This window comes from Pleurodeles waltl, chromosome 6 (genome assembly GCF_031143425.1).
Source record: "Pleurodeles waltl isolate 20211129_DDA chromosome 6, aPleWal1.hap1.20221129, whole genome shotgun sequence".
Classification (NCBI taxonomy): Eukaryota; Metazoa; Chordata; class Amphibia; order Caudata; family Salamandridae; genus Pleurodeles; species Pleurodeles waltl.
Genome location: NC_090445.1, coordinates 1,695,374,726 through 1,695,396,594, shown reverse-complemented (window position 1 = coordinate 1,695,396,594; position 21,869 = coordinate 1,695,374,726). Strand labels below are relative to the sequence as shown.

General features: G+C 42.6%; 1 protein-coding gene across 1 annotated transcript in view; it reads right to left on the bottom strand.

The window, feature by feature from the left end:
* Window positions 1–21,869, bottom strand: part of ZBTB34 (zinc finger and BTB domain containing 34) — a 66,026-nt gene that overhangs the window by 43,890 nt on the left and 267 nt on the right. The window lies entirely within an intron of this gene.

Below are 21,869 nucleotides of genomic sequence, written 5' to 3'. Positions count from 1 at the left end.
TTCCTTGTTATACGCGGCCAGGCTCAGGGTGGGGTTTTACGATGCACTTCTTTATGGAGGTGAAGGAGGAATGGGACTGGCTGGAGTGGCAGGGCAGCTGTTGCCGCAAGACCGGACTGATGAGAGATCCCCAGACTGACAGACTCAGAGATGACAACCACAAGAAGGGGAACCTCCACCAGTGAGGAGGCCCTTATGGAAGAAGACAAGGTGTGGGGTGCAGATTCGACATGGACACCTTAGACCCATGGCAAATCGATGGGTCGCTATGGCTCCCAAGTCTTGAGCCTTCAGAAGATGGATCAGCGGCCTTTGGTGTGGATGAGGAGGTGGCAGACCTTCAGAAAGTCACTCTTAGGACTTCAGATAAGGCCGTCTGAGGGGTTAAGTGCAGAGGTGAGGCCCGAAGGGCCTCTCAGGGGAAAAATGCAAGGGGGGGGCTCTGAGTGGGTGGGTTGAGGGTATTTCTTTAAAGGACCTTCAGTTAGCAGGGCTGACCACACCACCCGAAGGACTTTGGAGGACATAGCGGTAAGTAGTATACACAGAGAGGCAGGGGCAACAGGTGTCCTGGATACTGGGGGAGGGGGTGTTTTATACCTGCAACGGAGGCCATTGCAATGGAGACCAGGAGACAGATGAGAAGTGGGAGAGTGGGATAGAACAAGTATCATAAGTATTGGTGGGGATGGGTTCTTCACAAGTAGCGGAGGTAGGATATATCTGAAGGGCTCCCACTGTGATTTTTTGTCGAGAGGCAGATTTCGGTTGGTGTTCCTCATGGGGTACTCAGCGGAGGCCAGTGGAGGTCAGTATTATGGTCTGTAGGTCCATGCCCTTACAGGTAATGAACATATTGGCTAATCCTTCGGGCTGCTTGACAGAGGTGGATGGCGTGTGGAGTGGCAAATATCTGATAGTAGCTTTTTGGTATTGTCTTCCCAGACTACAGGGGCCTGGCTTTGAGAGCACGTGGAAATGGACTTCAGGTTGCCCCAAGGCAGTACTGTTTGTGGGGGGTGAGGGGAGCTCAATTTGACACTACACAGGGCTGAAGATCATATGGTGCAGACTGGGGAGGGACCCAGGAATGACCAGAGACTCTTTATTTTCTGGGGTGTTTGGGGTTGGAGGATTTGTGGGGGCGACACATCCAGGAAAGCGGCAGCTCTCCCATGCGGCTAAAGCTTCCCTCGTTGGCATGCCCAGATTATTTTCTAGTGTTCGGGTGACAGAGATTTAGATATAAGAACACTGCTTACTTGACTAGAGGCATTTCGGATCACTCTCCACTGGTTACGGAATTATGGGTTCCTGGGCCCAGTCCTGGGATGGGCTGAAGTTGGATCCATGGAAGCTATCAGACTGCGACACCCTGCCATCAAGTTTCAGAGATGTTGGTCCATTATTTCTGGAAAAATGAAGGGTCAGTGACCTCAGGCATGATACTTTGGGAGGCATATAAGACTGTGATCCAGGGCCAATTAATTGCAGATGTGGCGGCAAGACCAGACAGAAGCATTGGGTGATGGTGAGAAAGGAGAAGGAGCTGTTGGAGGGGAAAGCAGCTTATTTGGAGCAGCCGAACCTGGATCAGGGTCTGGCCCAGCTGCGGGATGATTATAGACGGCATGTTCAGAATGAGGAGCGAACCCTCTAATGGGTGTGACAGAGCAGGCTGTAGCAGGCGGGAAACAAAGCTGAGATGTTGACATGACTGACAAGGAAAGAAGGCCAGCAGTGGAGTCTAGCGTTATGTACACAAACCATGGTGAGGGCAAAGACACCCACTGAGATCACCCAAGTCACTGCTTCGTGGACTTTATGCCTCCCAGCTGTCGCTGGAGGCAATTCAGGGCATGCAAAGGTTTGTGCAGGATCTTTAGGTGCCTTGTTTTGGTAGGGAGGCCTAGGAAGCACTTGAGGCCAAGATAATGAAGAGGGAGCTGGCAAAAGATATGAACCAGCTTAAAGGTGGGAAGGCACTCGACCCCAAAGGTCTTCCTCGCCCTGTTCACTGAATCCCCGGTCAAAGGGGGTGTTGCCAAGGGACCACCGGGCAGGCACAGGCCATAATGATTGCACATTATCCTACACTCTTGACGAAAGGGAGGGGAAACAAGGACTTGGGTGGAGAGACCGTCCCCTTCCTTCTGCTATATCTAACACCTAGTGTATTTCTGTCCATATGTAGAGTACTTATTCTCACTGCACTGGCACAAAAAAGCCTATCTTGTTGAAAGGTGCTAATGCATACATAGGGCATCCCACTGGAGTCACACCACATGGCAGCCATGGGTCCACAAAGCTAGAACATGCAGCTTAAAAAAAACTATCTCCTAGGTATCATCATGGAAGGCATTGGGGCATAGCAAAAAAATGCACTGGTTGTGGTGCTGGGTCACACATACATAAGTCTTTGTCAGTGGTGTAATAATTCTTATTGATACAGATTACAGAGGAGTTAGGACTAACACATGCCACTGGGAACTTGCATTTCCTCTTTACTGCCACAGTGTCCTGCTGCATGCCAGTGTCAGACACACAGAAAATCAGTTCTCATCGCAAGGCATTTGATCAGATATTAAAATAGGGACTAAAATGTACATTGTCGCAACCAAATATCTGTAGGTCAGCATAGTAAGCACTTTATAAATACAATACTTCAAGGTTATGCCTCAGACATTTACTAAGAGTATAGCACTTTGGAAGACATGTGGAAACTGTGCACCTAGAACATCCTTGCTCTTCTTTGTCACTTTCCTCAAAGATGCCACAAGTCCAATGTCCCGAATAAAACACTGCAGCCTAGCAAATGACTAGTATTTCATCCACGTGTAGCGAATTCTTTGGCATTACATCACATTTGAGTGCACAGCAGTTTTGCATTGTCCATGAACACAACCTCCTGGTGTGTAGAACCCCCTGTGCAGTTATGGTGCCCAAATCCACCTGTTAGATAGCACTGTATACCTACAATCATACTTTTTCTGACGGCAACCACTAAACAAGAGCAAGAAGTTTATATCCCCTCAATCCCTACCACAGCAAAATGTTTCTCTTTCCCCTATTGTAAGAAATTGAATTTTTGGGGGGATAACTGCAAGCCCCTTGTCACGGTGAACCCTCAAAGTCACTAAATTAACTGGAGCTCAACTCCCAGTAGCTAGGATTCGGAGCAGATATGCGTATATTAGGGCAATGTGTAAATTATTTAGGCAACACCAAAACAGTAATAAAGTAAAAAAGCAAGACAATAAAAAGTCCAAACTAAATGAGAAAAAAATCAATAACTTAATAACCAAATTGACACTGAAATTACAATAATCAAGTAACGGAAACCAGAGATGTTAACTTTCAAAGGTTTAAATAGTATTAGCACCAATAAGTACACAATGCCAATAATAGTCAAAGGTTGCGTAGACCAGGACCTAGAAGCAATCTGAGGGTGGCAGTGATGCAGCAAAGGTTGGATATATAAACCAGGTTAGTCAAGGTCATAGATCTTACCATCTGACTTTAGTTTTTAAGTACCAATCTACCACAGGAATATACTTCTAAGAGCTCATCAAGATCTCAGGCGAGGCACTTGGAGGCACAAAGAGTATCAGGCGGAGGCCAACAGTAGGGTCCAGCTGCTACTGGTCATCAAGGCAGTTGCAGGAAGACCTCGTCACTTGTTGTATTCCTGTAACTTGATTAGGTCAGCCATTTGACCCTTGGAGTCTTTATCCTGGGTCAAGAGGGAATCAGTTCAGTCCTTCAGGGCTCCTCTCAGGTCAATACAGCAGGCTCACTACTATTCTGTTCTTCCTCACATTCAACAGTGGGTGCCTGGAGGTGATACATGCATGCCTGGCACTAGCTGGTGGGAGGGAATGACACCTGGTCACGCCCTGAGCAATGGGGTAAATGTTTGTGGGACTAAAATACCCACTTTGGGCACTTTCAATACAGTGAAAGTCTTTGCCAATACTAAACATGGGCTCCAGGGTCTGGGAGGTGAGTGGAGAGTGCAATTGTGGTAATCCTAGTGTTCTCCCACATCTAACACTAAAATCCAGTTTAAAGTAGCCACTGTACCCATAGTCAACCCAGAGACAGGGGTCTAGTAGGACATAGGCAGGGTTTTTCAGAAACCTCTCAAGTGCTATATATGGTTCAGGGACCTAACAAGTAGGATTTCACACTGTGCTGTCAAAAAGGAGGACCCACAACCCATCCTGCATATGCTGCTGGGCTCGGAAAAGTAATCTCTGACTATTCAGGTCTGCCTATCGCTTGCTTCTAGAAGATAATATACATCCTTTTCACTCCCATTCAAACGCTCATCGCTGGCTGGGGGAACCTGGACAGCAAATTCAAATTTCCCTCCAGGAATTTCAGGCAGGTAAAAGGTAACTTTCTAAAAGTTACTTTTCCTTTATATTTATTATACATTCGACTTCACCGTTAAATTGGATTTTTAATAACAATTAAAAATATGTGTTTACTTATTTTACTAGCCAGTCCCATTCCTGAGATGCAGTGTCAGTATTTTAATCTGTGCTCTGATTTGCTCTAAGATGCAGCCAGCCTTAAGACAGTGAAAACACTTTTTGGGTGCAGGTCACTGTAGGGATATGTTAACTTGCAGGTTTCTACCTGTCCTACTTTTAAGTACCATGCAGCCTGCCTTGTGGGCTACCACACCTACATATGTTTGACCTGAATTTGAAAGGGAAGCTTCGACCAGTCAAAAGGATTTATTTTTACAGTTTGACAGGGATGTGGAATTCCTATAGCCCGACGCCCAGGACATATTGTTTGGAGGTTAAGGGCAACAAGTTTTCATGTTTATTTTGTCATTTGGGTAAATAGGCCCATCCCACTGCTGCCAGTTTACAGACAAGGGAACTGTCTGCAGTTAAGGTAATATGTGTGTCCATATGTTAATGATGTTTGAACTTGTATTTATGGTTCATTAATGAAAAGCCTTTATTATTATGGTGAGCACTGCAAATAAACGTTTTAAGGTCACACTGCACTACTGACAGTGGTTGTAGTTAAAAAAAAAAAAATACGTACACGTTTGAAAAGTTTAATCATATGAGGCTAAGTATTATGCTCCCAGAATGCTCAGATTAGATGTACATGTTTGCAGAAGCTTGTATGCAAGTGTGATGATTCTTTGCTTTCAAAATAAAATGTTCAGCAAAAAATTCAAGTAGGAAAAAAAGGTTTCGCTACTATGAAATTTTAGGTGCTAGTTCTTTGAAGTGTCATTTAGTAAAATGTGTTGATGCATGCTAGTATTTCCCCAAATAAATTCCTAATGGAAAATCAGTGTAACCATTTTCAACAAGATTATGGGAAGCATGAAAATAAACAAGCACTGGCAAAGCCAACTGATCCGACATTTGTTGTGAGTCTTTTAGTTTCGTCAATGCATGTCTTGTCTTGACTGGCTTTTGTAACACTTTATTGTTGTGGGAGCTGCCAGGCCCTCACTATTGTAACAAACACTGGCAGAAAGCAAAAAAAGTTTTTGGATCTGAAAAAGCACATATTGCCACCAGTGGCGTAACAAAACCCCTGCAGTCCTTGTGGTGCTGGGGGACTCCACTGGGGGAGGGAGAGAGAGCGGGGGTGGGGGGAATTTAGCCCAGCACCTGCCCTCAGTGAGCCAGGGGGCTCCATGTTCTTTGCAGGGGGGGAGGGGGGGCTCCAGTTTGATTATTCCAGATTGCCACCACAGTAGTTCCTGGCAATGAACAAAACTAAAGTGTGTGCCAATATGCTCCTTGTGGAAGAGCAGAATGCGATCACTCACAGTAAAACCAGATCTAATTAGGGACCCAATTCTTAAAGAAAGTCACAAAAGTGCACCCAGGGTATATGTCTTTGAATTAGTGGTGTTCGAGAATTCAAAAGAACTTAGAGAAGTAGATCAGGAAATTGAACTCCTAGAAAATATTTGTGAACTGTAATTTAGTATATGTAGATTTGCTCATGTGAAAACGTATTGAGCGTTTACAAGTTCACTTTCCCTCGAACCAGTTTTTTCCCAACCCTGGAAGAACTTCTACTTCTGCCATGGTCAGGAATAAATTCCCGACCTTTCGCATTATAAGAAAAGATTAGAGAAGAGCTGGTGAAAATCCTTAAAACATGCGAGTTAGTAGGTCTGCAGACTCAAACGCACTCCAGCCCTGAAACTATTGCTTACTTCTGCCTCCAGCCCCAGTATGTAGATCTGCGGAAAGGTGGCAAAATAAGGAAATTGCTTAAGTAGGGATTGAAATTGCAAGTATTCATGCACCACTATAATAGTAGCCCTAGCATAAACAGCGGGGCTATTCTATTATTAGAGCTTTTACATAACGAGATTGCTGCCATAATTTGTCACCACACTACATGGCACCAAAGGGACAAGTAGATTTTTTTTTGTACATGACAAGTAGATTTAAAAAGCAATCTGTCCATGGACAAGTAAGTATTTTATTATATTCCACACCCCTGACTTGAATTGCAGTTTTTGCACAGCTACAGTCAGACTAGAATGGTACGCCTGAAGCCATGTTTGCTCTGCCACTGCACTGTATGGCACAATGGGTGCTGCATTTAACTTACCAGTCTTGGGCACACTTTACAACATATACTAGGGATTTACAGGTATGCTAATTATACTAATCAGGAACATGCCAATTCGACCATGTTAAATTAGAGAGCACAGGTACTTTACTACTGGATAACAGGGGTAAAGTGCACAGAGTTCTAAAGCCAATTAAAATATAGGGTCCAGCAACAGGTGAACAATTTGGGCAGACCACAAAGAAAAGGTGGATTTCATATACCAGGTCCCTGGTTCAATCAGATAAATTTCCAAACACACACTAGCAGCTTCTGCAGAGGCTCAGCATCCACTAAAATGGCAATGGAAAGTCTTTAGCCAAAAGTCTGAAAACACTCTTGATAGTCTGACTGTCATATTACAAGGGAAGGCCAACCAGACACACATGTATCAGGTGTTGTTTCAGAGAGAACAATAAAGTCCTCATGCATTATCATCCTCTCTGGAGATGAAAACAAGAAACTTCACCTTATGGCTCCGATCTGAGGTGAAGGTTGAGTCAATAGAAACCAGGGTCAAGGACCTCAAAGTTTGAAACTCTAGTATCACCTAGAGCAGTTTTAGGTGTAGAAGCAGGTAAACCACAACCTAACTGGCAGTGTGCACTATATAAGGCAAACATTATAAAGCAAAAAGGTTTGAGTTTAGTGTGCTAATGCATGCAGCTTCTGCTCATGAGAGTGAGACATAAAGGAAGATGCCAGCATGGGCAGTAGATGTAAAGTAGTCCCTGGAGTACTTCAATACATGCACGTCAATGGAAGCAGGAGGACACACCCAAAACGCCAATAGCATTATTTGAGACAAAATTGCTCTTCTGAGATGAGGAAAGACAGAAATGATGAAATCTCAAGCAAATAACTGAAGAAGAAATATGATAGTCATAGAATGCCAACAGTTTACTAGAAAGGACTTAAAGTCCACACTATATTTACTGTAAGCAATATGTCCCTCTGACAGTTCCACTGCCGATAGGAACAATATGCAGCTGAACAAGCTAGGGAAGAAAGAATTCCTGCATCTCTTGCATAAGGCCTACAGATGGGAAAAGGAGAGTGATCTTCAGTAATCCCTATCAAAACAAAAAGATCTGGCTACATACAGCAAATTCTGCATTTTATAAAACACAAAGGTATTACATCAAACCGCTTTAAATGAAATTAAAACAGTGGCAAATGTACAGAATCATTACAAGGAAAAATCAAGAATGCCCATTGATCAACACGAAACGCTTCTATTGTTGTGCCCAGAGCAATTCTCAATGATCCACTCACATGAGAATGGACATCGTCCTACAGTCTCAACTCAAAGTGATACAGAGAACAGATGAATAGGGTTTCAGACCTATTCTGCCGAAGCAGTATAGATGCTGCCTTGTATACAGTATGCATTAATGTACCTTGGTTGGGAGCCGCTACTCTGCATTCTCTACAGAATTATGAGTCCAAGTTGAGTCTCCACGCTTGAGACTTGTGCCATCACCGTTTCTCACTTGAAGAAAGAGAAGCCAGTCTGGTGGCCCAGAGGACTCGCGTGTTAATTTCAGGGCCTGTGTTTAAAATATTGGTCAAAGGTTCACAGCCCGCAGAAGCCATCCAGCCTTTATCTCTTCAAAAGTAGATCAAATTAACAACAAGGAGCACAATAAAAAGGTAACAAATATCTTGTTACGGCTCAGGAGTCACTCTTTCATCAAATGAGTCTGGCTCTCCCGACTATGATGACCAAAAATCACAACATTAGCCCTTACACTGTTTTGTTGTACAATTCACAGACTGACCTAATTGCAATTGATTTTATTTGTAAAGTCCTAATTAATATGTTTAGCATGGCTGTTTAAATTGCGTGCTATACCAATGTCCCAAATGCGTGCTAGCCGAAGCATGCTATTAAATCAAACTGAATTTGAATGCCATCTGCCCCAGGGTGAAGTTGTCTTGCCATTCACATGCCCGTACTTGAACACAGACTACTTCTCACTAACACTTTACCAAATTGGAGAGCCCGGGAGCTCAGCCTTCTATAAGTACCATATTCACCATTGCTGCAGCACTGTTCTTCGCGACAGCTTCCCTCTTACATAAAACACCAACCGGATGAGTTCCTGCTCTCGGTACAAGACTGTTGCCAAGAACATTCTTATGACTTTGGCTCCCAATGTTTGGCTCCAGCTTTAGACTCAGCTGCTCGCTTTACGACAGGTAATCACTCACTCTTCAACAGCCAGCACTCAATGGTATCCCTCAAGAATGATTCTGGCTTACAACCGCTGCCTTACTAAATATCAACAATGTGGATTGTGATGAAATCACTGCATCTCGCAAACCATCCTTATCCACACTTAACTGACTTTATTAAACGAAAACACTGAAAGCCCCTTTGTTGACCTCGAAGTTAGTACACGACTCCTTACTCTGGCATGCAGACACATTACTCAGATTCAAATCATCATTTTAACAGCTGCTATTAAAGTAGAAGGAATGCCTATCCTTCTTCCGTCCAGGAAAAAGCAAGCCGGCACCAACCTCTCTTTTGACCCAATCTACTGGCAAAATATGTCACAATTCATCTGAAACCAGATGCATTCTAGATTCCTTCCAATCTAGATTAAAGGCATACAGTGGTGTCAGGTCTATGTTTGTCTGTGAACACAATGCTATTCTTGGAATTGTACACAGGTGGGACTCAGCGGCCATCGTACCAGAAGATGCCTCTGTAGCCTTTGATATAGTCGACCTTCAAATTCTACAAAAAGGCCTTCCAGCACTAATGGGATTAAACAATGGACACTGCTTTTGTCTCATTCCTTACTACCAAGTAAGCAGCCTCAGTTATTTGTAAACCATATGCCCGTTTCCTTTGGCATGTCCCCATCATATCCCCTGAACCATACCATCTTCATTATGGATTATTATGTATGCTATTAAACATCTGCTTTTAACCAGTAGGACATCCGACCAGCGAATATATTGATGACACAAACATTTAAAACTAGCTCGTTCACGTTCAAGTGAGGCTTCTCTCCCCCTTGTCAAAATAATCTAACTCGTCATTACCAGATGAGTAGCCTCTGCCTCAATTATTGCCTTCCAAAGAAGGCTTCCCTTTCCCATGTCCCCACACCAACTGCATCCCATTGGCACCAAAGGTTTCCAAGATGTCCCTATATCCGAGTTCTTCTTGAGTCTCCTCAATCCCTGTCCAGGCATGAGCCCGCTTGGCTGTCACAAGAAGCCTGCAGGATCAATGTGGCTCTCTATTGCTTCTGCCACTGGCTGTATAGCTCTCAATGTCCCTCTGTGACCTCAGCACTAAAGGCGGAAGCATTCTAAACAAGGGTGCAGGCTATCTAAATACTCTAAACTCAGAGCACCCAATTGCTACCATACGTCGCCAAGTACTGATTCTTATCTCTGTCGACCAACTATTGCACCACTGTGCGGTGATCTGAATCATCTTGCATGAGCTCATCCTGTACAAGTTTACTCTTACACTTTCAAAAAACGTTTATACTTTTGACTATACACCATTTGTGGTGTAACAAACAAGGTGTGGAGTACATAAAAATATGAAATGCGACCAAACAGTTACCACCAGTAGCAAGTTTACAACTGTATTTGCAATTCCCCACACTTGGTGAAGAACTCCACGAAAGGGGCAGAGATCTCCACATAGTAAAGTGGGAGAAATTAATAAAACATAAAAGTTTTAAAAACAAACAGATATGTAAAATTTTTATGTTAAATCTAATAAATGTTTTTGAACTGTGAGCATTTTTGCACTTTTAACTAAATTCAAAATTAAAATTGTAATACATTTTAGTATAATTTTAATTAAAACCACCTCAAGTAATAGGTTTATATTTATTTATGTTCCTGGGTGTTATATATGATATGTTTAAATATATATTAAAAAATTTAAGTTGCAGGTATTTTTAAATCGAAAAAGATTAAATTATTTTAAAATATCATTTTTATTTATAATGTATATATCCTTAACATTCAAATAATTAGATATTTTAAAAATGTAAATTATTTAATTTATTTTAACAATAATTCCTATGGGGTTTTATTTTAAGTGCCTACCTCCATTATATTTTTGTGGGAGTGTGTTGTAGTACGTCTAAGTGACCATGGATGATGCAGAACTTACTTCAGCTCTGAGCCTGAGTACCTTTACAATTGTTTTGGGTCCTTTTTGGTTGTAGTAACTTTAGAAATGCAGACTGAGAATACGTAGAAGGCTACTCTTTTGTGCATTACCATCCCCCGACACCTCCCTATCCCTCACATAACACCTCTTATGCATCCCAAATCCCCTCACACTTAGTCACAGGTATGCTACAATTATTTAGCTCGTCTAGGGGGCAGACAAAGTTTGGATTTACTCGTACCATGACAAAAAAAATCTGATCAGCACCTGGGTCCTACCTGGGGCGCCTTTCTGAAAAAACATGTTGGGAGTTCTGGGTCGTGTGGAATGCATAGATACTACTATTTTTTCTTACCCAGTATGCACTGCAGAAATCACATTTGGCGCAAAAAAGAAATCCCATCATATTTATGTATTGGTACGTTCTGGAAACGTGAGTAGGTGCCAAAGCCCCGTCTTTTAGGGCTCCCACACATCTATAGATCACAATAGTCTTCACGCGTGTGGTTGAGTCAATCATAAGTGACAAAAATAGGTCAAAATTGTGACCGCGTAAAGTTGGAGTATAATGTCAATTCTTAAAGGTTTACTGCATAAAGAATCACAATTTTAATAAATACAAAGAGGTTAGCATTATGCATTAACTTTTATAAACTTCCTTCTGAGCAGCAACCATTAAAAGTTCCAACAACCGAATGCAAACCACATCACAAAGAAAACAGAACTCTCAAGTCCGTATAAATATCCCTGTCTAACATGTTCTTCCTCTTTTCTTTCTCTTCTCCGAACTATCATCATCTTCTGTGTTCTCACGCCATCATATCCTTACTGATCTAAAAAATGCAAACACAATTCTGCATTTCTTCCCATCTCTTAACCTGCACATCAAGTTAATATCCAATTACTCTTATTCCTTAAACCTGGGGGGGGGAAATTAATGCTAGCCGCCTTGTCTTTAATAAAATCGCAATTCTTAATACAGTAAAATTAACATTTTGCAGCAGGCAGGAGGCTAGCGTTATGCATGCTCCAGATTTCTTAATGTGCAGCGTGAAACACGATCTACTGGCCCAAAATGACATTTCCTAAATGTATCTGCATTAGACCAGTCCAATGCCTTCATAATCTCATCCAACTTTCCTACTGGCATTTTTTTTCTTGCCATGGCACCAATTACCGAATGTGCTGTAAACTTAGCTGTGCCCATACCAGCTTCATTCATTGCAGACTTCACCTACCTAGCAATGGTTGCATTTGTAACCGCTGGTGAATTATTTAAACTAGGATAAAAAAACATTGAAATTGACATAATCTTTGTTCTTTTACAAATTTTAAGTAACACTCCTTTTGATAAAATCTGCTCCCATATCTGAAGTTCTTCTAAAGGAGATTAAACACAACAGGATTGCCAACATTCAGAATAATTTCTCTTACACCCAGACACTTATTACTAGGCCATTCCTGAAACAACTTAAATGTCCCAAGGTGACTGATACTTAGATTTCGGACCTCTTTTCAACCTTATCCACGACATCAACTCTACAAATTAAAGGGCTCTTTCCCACCGAAATACTTTGAATCAAAAATGCCCTGCTGCTATTGAACGTTAACAATTTACAGTCCTGTAAACCAGTCCTTCATCAAATAATTCTGCTAAAAAATGAGCTACACCTATCTCATCAGTCCCCAGAGGATCCGAATCCCTTGCCACACACCAACGTAACCATGCCCCGTGCACTCATGTATATTTTCATAGTTCCTGGGGCCCAAGACTCATTGAGTAACCTCTTGTGAATCTTTTGGATTCCTTGAGATTTTCCAAAAAAGTAGGGTGAGCAAACCTGACCGAATTAATGGCGGCTATCTCTCTTCTGCTCCTCTTAATAATCCCTTCCTAGACCTGATTAAAAAAGGACTCTCCATAACCAGTTCTAAAGCAGTCGGAAACAATGCCTGAGCCTTCCAAAAAGATGTCACTAAGACAATCCAACACTTTTGCCTCCTGCACTGTAACAGTATGTTCTGCATCACAAAGAAAGAGGGAAACGCACACTCTTTCATTCCGGACCAATCCTGCATAAACGCATCCATTGCCACTGTACCCGGATCCGGTCTCAAGCTGTCATATTTTTCTAACTGAAAGGCCAACCGGGATGTGAAAAGGTCTACATTCAGCAGACCCATTAGATTCTGAATCTTTTGGAAATAACTGATTTACAATTTACAATCGCTGAAATCTGTTTGATGCTTCGAATTCCAGTCTGGTATTATATTGTGCATTACCGGAAAATATTCTGCTCTCAATCCAACCTTGTGCTTCAAAAAACAAAATCCCACATTTCTCTTGCTAAATCCGCTAATCTATTTGATCTGCTCCCATCTAGCTTGTTGATATAAATTGCTGCTGTAACAGTGTACATTTTCAACAATATCGACACACCTTGTAATTGCATGAGACTGTGAAAGGTAAACAATCCTCCTCTCAATTCTAGACAATTGATATGTTCCTGAGAGAAAAAAATTCTGACTAAATCCTCGGTGAAGTCTGCACTGACTCTCACTCAGACATGTTGCCAAAGGCTTTACTATTATGGTACTGGCATGGGATAAGAGTGGAAGACATCTCAGTATTAGTGTGCGTGAGTGCAGAGTAAAAGAATGCAGTGTGCGCTCATGGAGAGCTGTTTGAGAAGAGCAATTATTAATGAGAAAAGACAATTGTGTAAGAGTTTGTGAAGGTATGTGAATATAATAATTATTTGAGTATACGGCAATATAAACAAGGTTAGAGGAAAGACAGCAAAGGAAGATATTGTTCCGAGAGTGGTCGACTGGAGGAGAGCACTTATCCTAGGCTGGGAGCAGCAATAATCAATGGTGTAGCTCCTCCTCAGCGTTATTTACTGCACATGACATTTGATTTGTATTGTCACCTGTTATTGTTGCTGGGAGTCTGTGACAAAGAGTTATACATATTGTACAGCCTCGTCTTTGGGTAAAATATGTTATGTAATATTAACACTGGAACTTGTCAGTAAAGTGTGTCAGAATCACTATTTAAGGTGCATTGTTCATTTGATGACAGATATTAAATTCAGGGCACTACAAAAAAGTGTAAAACCTATATTTCTAATTCTCTTTTTCCTAAGGCATCTTTAGGAGCAATCCAGAGTGCCTTTGCCCTCACCAGAATACACTGCATTTGACATTTGTCAGATTTTTTGAATTGTATACCAATACACGATAATCTCCTTCATGCAGAGTCAGATCCCTGTCAAAGCTTGACCACCCCCAAATGTGTTCTTTACTTTTCTCCCTATGTACTTTCCTCTCCGGCAGTCCCACAACTCTTATTTTACCTTGTGCTCACTTGTACTACTACACTAAGGGCCATATGTACAAACACATTTTCCCATAGACACAAAGTGGGTAAAACCCTTTGCTACATCTGGCCCTAATATTCTCAAGACATGCTCCAAACTTACTCCAATGCAGTACCTTTTAATAGCCCCTTTGCTGCGTTCCTATTCAAGCTGCCCTAACTCTTAATAGGCCTTGTTACTGCATTCTGTAACTATGAAGTGGCACATCATCCTGCCCTTCAACGGCATTACTTAGGAAATGTCCCTATTACCAGTTACATCCTAGTCAAGACCGTGACCAGCAGCAAGGGCTCCATCTCCACTACTACCCAGTGGTCTTTTCTCGCCTCTCCAGGGATTTTCTTCTGGTGATGCGAGGACACTCTATAGGGTTCACTAACGTTGATTTGGCCCCCTAAGTGCCTTCACTTTTAGGTCTCTGCCCGCACATCACCCCTTCTCTACCTCAGGTTCCGCCAGAACCTTCCTTTCGGAAAAAATAAAATGTGCGGAACTCTTTTTTAAGTACATTTCTTCATTAATCTGGCAAAAATGTTAAAAAATACAGACAGTCATTACGAGTTATACAAACCACTACCTCACTGCTTTTTGTTTCAAAAGCAATGATTGCATACCACGCAAGTTAGCGCCTTGCGACATCCTCAACCCTACAGGGCAAACTTCAACATGCCAGCCTCTGAAGACATTGATGCTCCCTCTTCCCCGGCTCATCCCCAGCACCACCTTCAGAATACCACTGACCTCTTGCGCACCCAGATTCAAGTCACCCTCAACAAAGCACTGAAAAAATTGACTTCTATGTGGCATGCCTCTTTCCCTAATTCTTACCAAGCCACTTCAACCCCCAAATTCCCGGAGTCTCACCATGATACCCCATATAAACGTAAGCCCCTGCACAATGCCTTACCCAGGCTAAAGGGTATGCTGCCATTCAGCTCCCCATGCCGCAGGAGACTGTGTGGAGGTATTGAGACAGGGGTACGAGGGCCCCTCCAAGGTGGTAGATGAGGACGCTTTTGTTGTCTTGGAGAACGACCCCTCCGATACTTCACTGTAAAATTAAGATTATACTGTGCTCAATGCTCGTGCTTTGCCTCTGCACACCCTAGACCCTGGCCCTTCCACCTCAAAATCCTCCATTCTGGAGTTGTTGGATGAGCCCATGTATGACCCGGCAGAGTGAAGACAACGTAACTTCAAGGAATTGCACCCCCATGTGATGTAATTCACAGGGCCTCCCTACTAAGCAACATATGACAGGGGCATCATTCGGTCCGTTCGTCTGGTCGATCCAGAGATCTGTCCTTCAGCTCGCACGCAACCTTCTATCCAAGCGGTCCCTGCTCCACCAGATGAACCGGCTGGGGTATTAAACAACCATCCCTCTCATCCCTTAACCAAAGTAAGACTTACCCTCTTTTCTCCTCTTTCCATTGCCCTTCTGTCACCCATCTGCAGGGGAACCGCAATTTTCCTTCCAACCCAGTGAGGCATTACTTTCAACCCATAGGGTCCTTCAAACAGTCTCCAGGTATCAGACAGATATGTGGGCTACCCAGCACAAACCTGTAGAACCCTACCGATCCCCGTCACATCAGCCAAATATATCCTTGAAGATTAGGTCACAGCAGATAAAGAGGTAAAGAAGGGCACTTTATGTGGTGTAAATTGTTTGGTTTTAGTATTATTTTTAGTATTTTTATGAGGCATTCTATTTGTGTGTTTTATATAGGATTAATTATTAAATAATTATTTAGATATTTCCTTTATCAAGACTGATCATTGGTGGGAGTGTTTGATTGTGTAGTGTGCTGAGTGGTGGATAGGTTATGTGCTCCCCCCAGGGGTTATTTACTTTTTATCACTGTGACACAGTGCCCTGTCCCCTTGGGGTGATACGCTGAGTGGGGCCCTCTCTCCCTCTCTGTTTTAGAGTTTATATTTTGATGCACCAATCTCCAGACACACACTCCCAGGGTCTGGATGTCAGGAAATGTACTTCACAGTCTAGGTTTTCTGATCAATTTTGAGCAACTTTTTTGCATGCATTCTTAAATAACAGACTTTATAGGTTTTTCTGTAGACAGAAAAAATGTACCCTAATCAGAAAGGAACTAAACTCTTCTCTGGCAGCTGTGTCCCTTCTATTACAATCCCTTACCAGGCCCATCTGTCTCCTAGCAGCCTCAATCCAGGCTGTCTTCCCAGCCTCGCTACATTATCGAGCCGTTCAATTAAAAAAAAAAAAATCTTCTTTTCAGAGGTCTTTCCTACTCTAAATTTGTACTTGTAGCCACCGATGATGATTCTCGTTCGGAGCTTCACTGGTGGCTTTTACCCATGCAGGCAAGGAACTGCAGAGCTATTTTCTATTCTTCCCTAGTCCAGGTGATCTATTCAGATGAAAGCAGGCTAGGTTGGGTGCCAGTTCTAGCACATTAACAACCAAGGTCCTCTGGTTGCCAACCCAAAAACATGCCCACATCTACGATCTAGAATTTATTGCAGTTGCTTTTGAATTAAAGAGTCTCACCAAGAAAAAGTCTTGCGTCTTTTCCACTGGAGAAATGAAGAATTCCCTAATCCATAGATTCTTCTGAGCATTTATATAACTTCTGATATTCACCATCAATCTCAAGGCCAATAGGGAGAAACTGAATATTGTTCTCCAACATTCTCAACAATGCTCTGCTTTAAGTTGTATATTTCATACCTGAAGAAACCACAACACATCCCCTTTCGTAATAAAACAAGAAACAAACCGGTCTAAACAACATAAAGTAATTAAGACCACTGATAAGTGATACACCACACATAACGACTTACTAGAACGTAAAAAACACATTTGACAAAATACACACATAATGCATAAAAATGTAGCATTCCCAAGTTTGGATTCCTTTTCATATAACTTCACACTATGTTGCAGGACTCTAAGTCACTGTAGACAGTTGCTAACCTGTACTGTTTTCATCAAACAGTGTTATGCATACTATACACGCCTCATTGCCTTTCAAAAAATCTTATATTTCCTCTTCACGGAAGCTAGGAAAGCCTCAATTGTGCATTCTACACTCCTTGGGACTGAATTAATATATTCCAGACTGCAGGCATTCAAAGCATCACTTCCTTGGTTAGCGTTTTGGGATTTAAGAAGGCTTGCCTTTATTTGTAGGACCTCACTTCTATAAAATGAAGGCAGAATATCAAGCTGGACTATCCACTGAAACTCCACAGCAAAAACAGAATTACTACGGTTACAGTGCGGCATAATCACACTTTGGTCGGTTAACTGGATCATCAGAATGGGCATGCAGACTCTGCGGGTTATCATCTGAGCCTCTACTGCACATAACTTGTATCCCTTGTGAGCCTTTACTGGTACACAGCCGCTTCTGGCTATGGCCAGTCTTCTTACTGTTACCAACAGGATCATGTCAGGAAGCAACTCTGCTTGTTTATCCCCACAATCACTACATCTTGATGCTACATTCTTGAAAATGATTCAACATGTAGTTAAGATGCTGGAGGAGGCTTCAGATTAATGCCGACTAGCTTGATGGCTTGAGATTTGACCAACTCGAAGATAATTAGTTGTAAGTAAACCTCCTATCAGACCAGATCATCTGCGAAGAACCATTCTTCCACCTTTACACTGGAACAAAATCTAGTATTATAGGGAATGTGACTGTCTGGGCTAGCTAGGGCCCTCTGTCATGAACAGATGTAGAACTGGGTGGCCCTTTAAGTAATGTGATATCCCAGGAGGAACTAAAGATGAGATGATCATTTAGCCAAATAAGTTCCGGCAAAGGTGTACAGACATATCAACAGTAAAAGGGTAAAAAAGAAATTCCCCCTTTTATCAACCCATTCCATTTTGCTACACATCAACAATTCTGGAAAAATGTACCACAGCGAAACGTTATTTTGCAATGTGGAAAGTCAGGAATATAGTTCAGCTGTACAGTCTGGTAGGGCATTGTGGTACTACACTTTTAGAAGCGTGAAGAAGATGCTTCTTTCCAAAGCGCGTGGTGCGGTAGCAAATCCCACAGAGGCATGACTGCAGAAGTATTTTTTTTTTACTTTTTTTATTGCTTTTCTGAGATATATATATATATACACATACATACACATAACTTAATTAGAATGATGTATTCCTCAGTATAAAACCAACTACGACTTAAGGAGAATATCCGTCTCCTTATCTTTCATTAACTCTCCGATTTTCTCTGCACTTACAAGTTTTGAAAATCCCCATTTCGCATTAAAGCGGTACTATGAAGGAGCACTGAGTATCTGAACTGCGAATCTATTACTCCTAGAATGCATATCAAATGTTAAGGAAACGGGCACTCGACTAATTTTCTCTTGGAAAAGGTTCATTTGGTGGAAAGTCGGCAGGTCTACTGGGACAAGCAACGGATATGGAGAGCGCACCTTCCACTGGGATCGACGAACTCACAAACCCAAAGATGCTGATAGGCATACCGCCATTCTTTACTACTGCAGGCCCGGTTTGACTCTCTTCTACATTAAGTCCAATGAGAGCATCCACTATAGCAAACTAATATGACATACAAACGGTGCACCTAAAATGCCCCTCGCGCGCAACTGTATTCTAAGCACTCCCGTTGATAACAGATTTTGCAAGTAGATGATAAATGAGGACCACCCCTTTACCTCGTAACCGCATATTCTAACTGGTGAGAAAAAAACACAATTTTAAATACACCCCGTGGGCAGAGATTTTGCAGATACAATCAAGTGGCCATTTACTGATGCTATATGGGGACAATTGACGTTAGACGGTAAAATATTGGGCAAGAATGTGCCTGATAGGCCGAGCACACGCAGTTTCTGACCACTGCACTCTCACTGATCCTATCAAAATCATGCTGTAGGAAACATCAGTGGGGGATTTCTGGGTAGAGGATTTTTTTCAAACTCTCTTGTGCTGGGAAGAAAAGTGAACCTCACACAAGCTGTAAAACTAACGGCTTTTGGTAGACCCGAAAAATGAAAATCTTTACAATACCGCTTTCGAATGAAAGTCTTACTGCTCTTCGTGAGACACTCGAACATTGCCAACTAACAAAGCACAATGCCCTCATTACAATCACGCAGTTAAAGTTGTTACGTGTGACTGATCTTTTGTGCATCAAGGGCCTCAAGAGAGTCACAAGTTTTAACAGCAGTCAAGTTGTTTACCATTCTGACATAACCCACTACAAATACACCCGCCCCACCCCCTTTCTCAGACACCTCCCTCGCCCCGTGCAGACAGATTTCAACCACTCTCCAACTGGATGAAACCAATAAGGTTTTGCTGTCCCTGTGCAAGTGGCTATTCCAAGCCTGCCATGCTATATACATGCCACGTATGGTGGGCCTCCGCTTAACTCTCAAACTTGTGAACCTGGGAAACACGCATTGCTCTTTTTGAATAACAAAAACCACGCTGCACTCCCCAAAAGCATTTATCTAGTCAATGCAGACGAATGGGAAGTTTACTTCTAGAAATGCTTATTATTGCCATTAACAAAATGGTTAGAAAGTTAAAAGTTCTGGAACTAATTACACTGAAAATGAAAACAATGAACTATATGTGTCAATGTCTTTGTGAAAAAACGTGTTCCATTAATTACGCACAGTTCTGACTCGTTCCAACTGCTCACTTTTCAAGAGGTACAACAGCATCTTATCTGCTTCTTGATACCCTGGGGACTGGGCCAGGACTGAAGGGTGGGTCAAAGAAGGAAAGGCGCTAAGCTCAATGGAGATTAGTTACATATTTTTAAAATAATTTAAAAATCAAGAACTGTGTACATATACGTTTTCAATCTGCAACGCTTATGGTAACGTTTTGGAATTAATACTGCGGTATTTTAGAGGCAAGGAATTGTCGGATTCTGTGGTTTCCCGGAGTCTGAATTTCTATGACCTATGCAGGAGAGACACTCTGTTTTGCGTTGTTGAACCATCATAATCACTTATTTTTACATTTGCTCCGATCACAAACTGGGGTTACAGCACCGTGTCTGAGTATATTGTTCTAATGATACTTACTGATTTAATACAAGGAAGAGTGCTATTGAAACCCCACCATCATTGATTATGGTACGTTGCCAATGACCTAATTTTGGGGACATGGTTATTTGAAGTAATGTACTACTCTATTACCATGTGGCCTTTTTAATGGGAGTGTTTAATGGGGTGTCATGCATTTGACTGATTCGAAACTGCTTGGCCTCTGGTAGTCTGATACTGCGAGCATACGTTCCCACACTGGGTATGCAGGATGTCTGACCTCTATATCGAGGGATTTCAAGCAACTGATTCGACATATGGAATGTGGGAACCGTTCTTCGTGTATTTTGGTTGTGAAGCTATTACTTTCATATTAGTGCCAGTGGACCCTGTTCTCGTGCAATCTGCTTCAGAAAATACTTTCCGTACATGGGGGGTATGTTCTCTTGGACTGCAGTATTCACATCGTGCATCCTACAGTAGACGTGGCTCTAGAATATTGTAGATTAAATTATGAACGCGGGTGCACGTAGACTCTACCATCCTGTATTCTGCTACTGAAAAAAAATGCTAAATAGAGGATATTGAGCTCAGACTCTTGTCTTAGGCTCTTGATAGCTACAGTGCGCCTCTACCACAAGTAGTCTTGGCTCGGGATTAGCATACATTAATTCCTGAATGCGGACAGGCAGCCTATCTTTGTGTATTCTGCTACAGATTTGTTGGTCTGGGGGATTAGGGGCACGGGGCTGGGATCAAATCCTCTTGCACGCTCTTATTATGATAGGGATTTCACTTGGGGAGCGTGGTGCCTTTTGGAAGCGACTACCAGCGGGCTTCTTAGCACAAGCCTGAGCTTTACAAAAACAATGAAATACATAAGTGTGCAATCTCGCCCTCATGCATTAAGAAGACTTTGATAGCTAACGTTTCTGTGAGAAGGGAAGGGGTCAACTGTTGTGGCTCGGACCTACTATCAGTAAATACGCTTCCATTCTGCCCCCACTGCTAGATCAATTTAATAAAAAGGGCAGATACCGAGAACGTGCGTGCCCCAGTAATCGATCAGAGTTTCACCAGGAGGAAAGAGAGGTTCTAGACAGCGCTCTTGGTGTACCATGATAATGATTTCACAAATGAGGTATATTAAAGTTTCATTTATTGGCAGCTATCGATCTGCGGACTTTACAGTACACAGATGGCCCTGGTGCAGACTAGCATAGCTTTGCTAGGAAGAGGTGGGGTCCTTGTCTCTATCGGGCATGCTGATAGTTTTCCAGTGATTTCACGGGGGTCAATGACTCCCTTCATCGCGTTTACGACTGAGATCACACTGAAGGCGGATTCTGCATCCGAGGGCTGCGCTATCCGCTGGCACTGACCAGCTCTTGTGAGGGATATTCTGGGACTCGTTTTTCGACGACCCGGCTTAGTTCTGCCAATAGCAGGTTTCACATGCGAGGGCCGCTGGGGCAGGGCCCGGCTTTAACATTTCCATACTTTTATTCCGCACGGGGTGGGAGCCCGGGCCGCCCCCGTAGGGCCATACTGTATTTTCTTCGGGGTGGGTTCAGAGTCCAGCCTTTGGGGCTCAGGGTCGTGATCCCCGGGGAGGCCGCATAACTGTCTCATGGGAGGGGCCGGCGAGTCAATCATTCTTTTTAAATACATCTGTGTGGGCTCTGGGA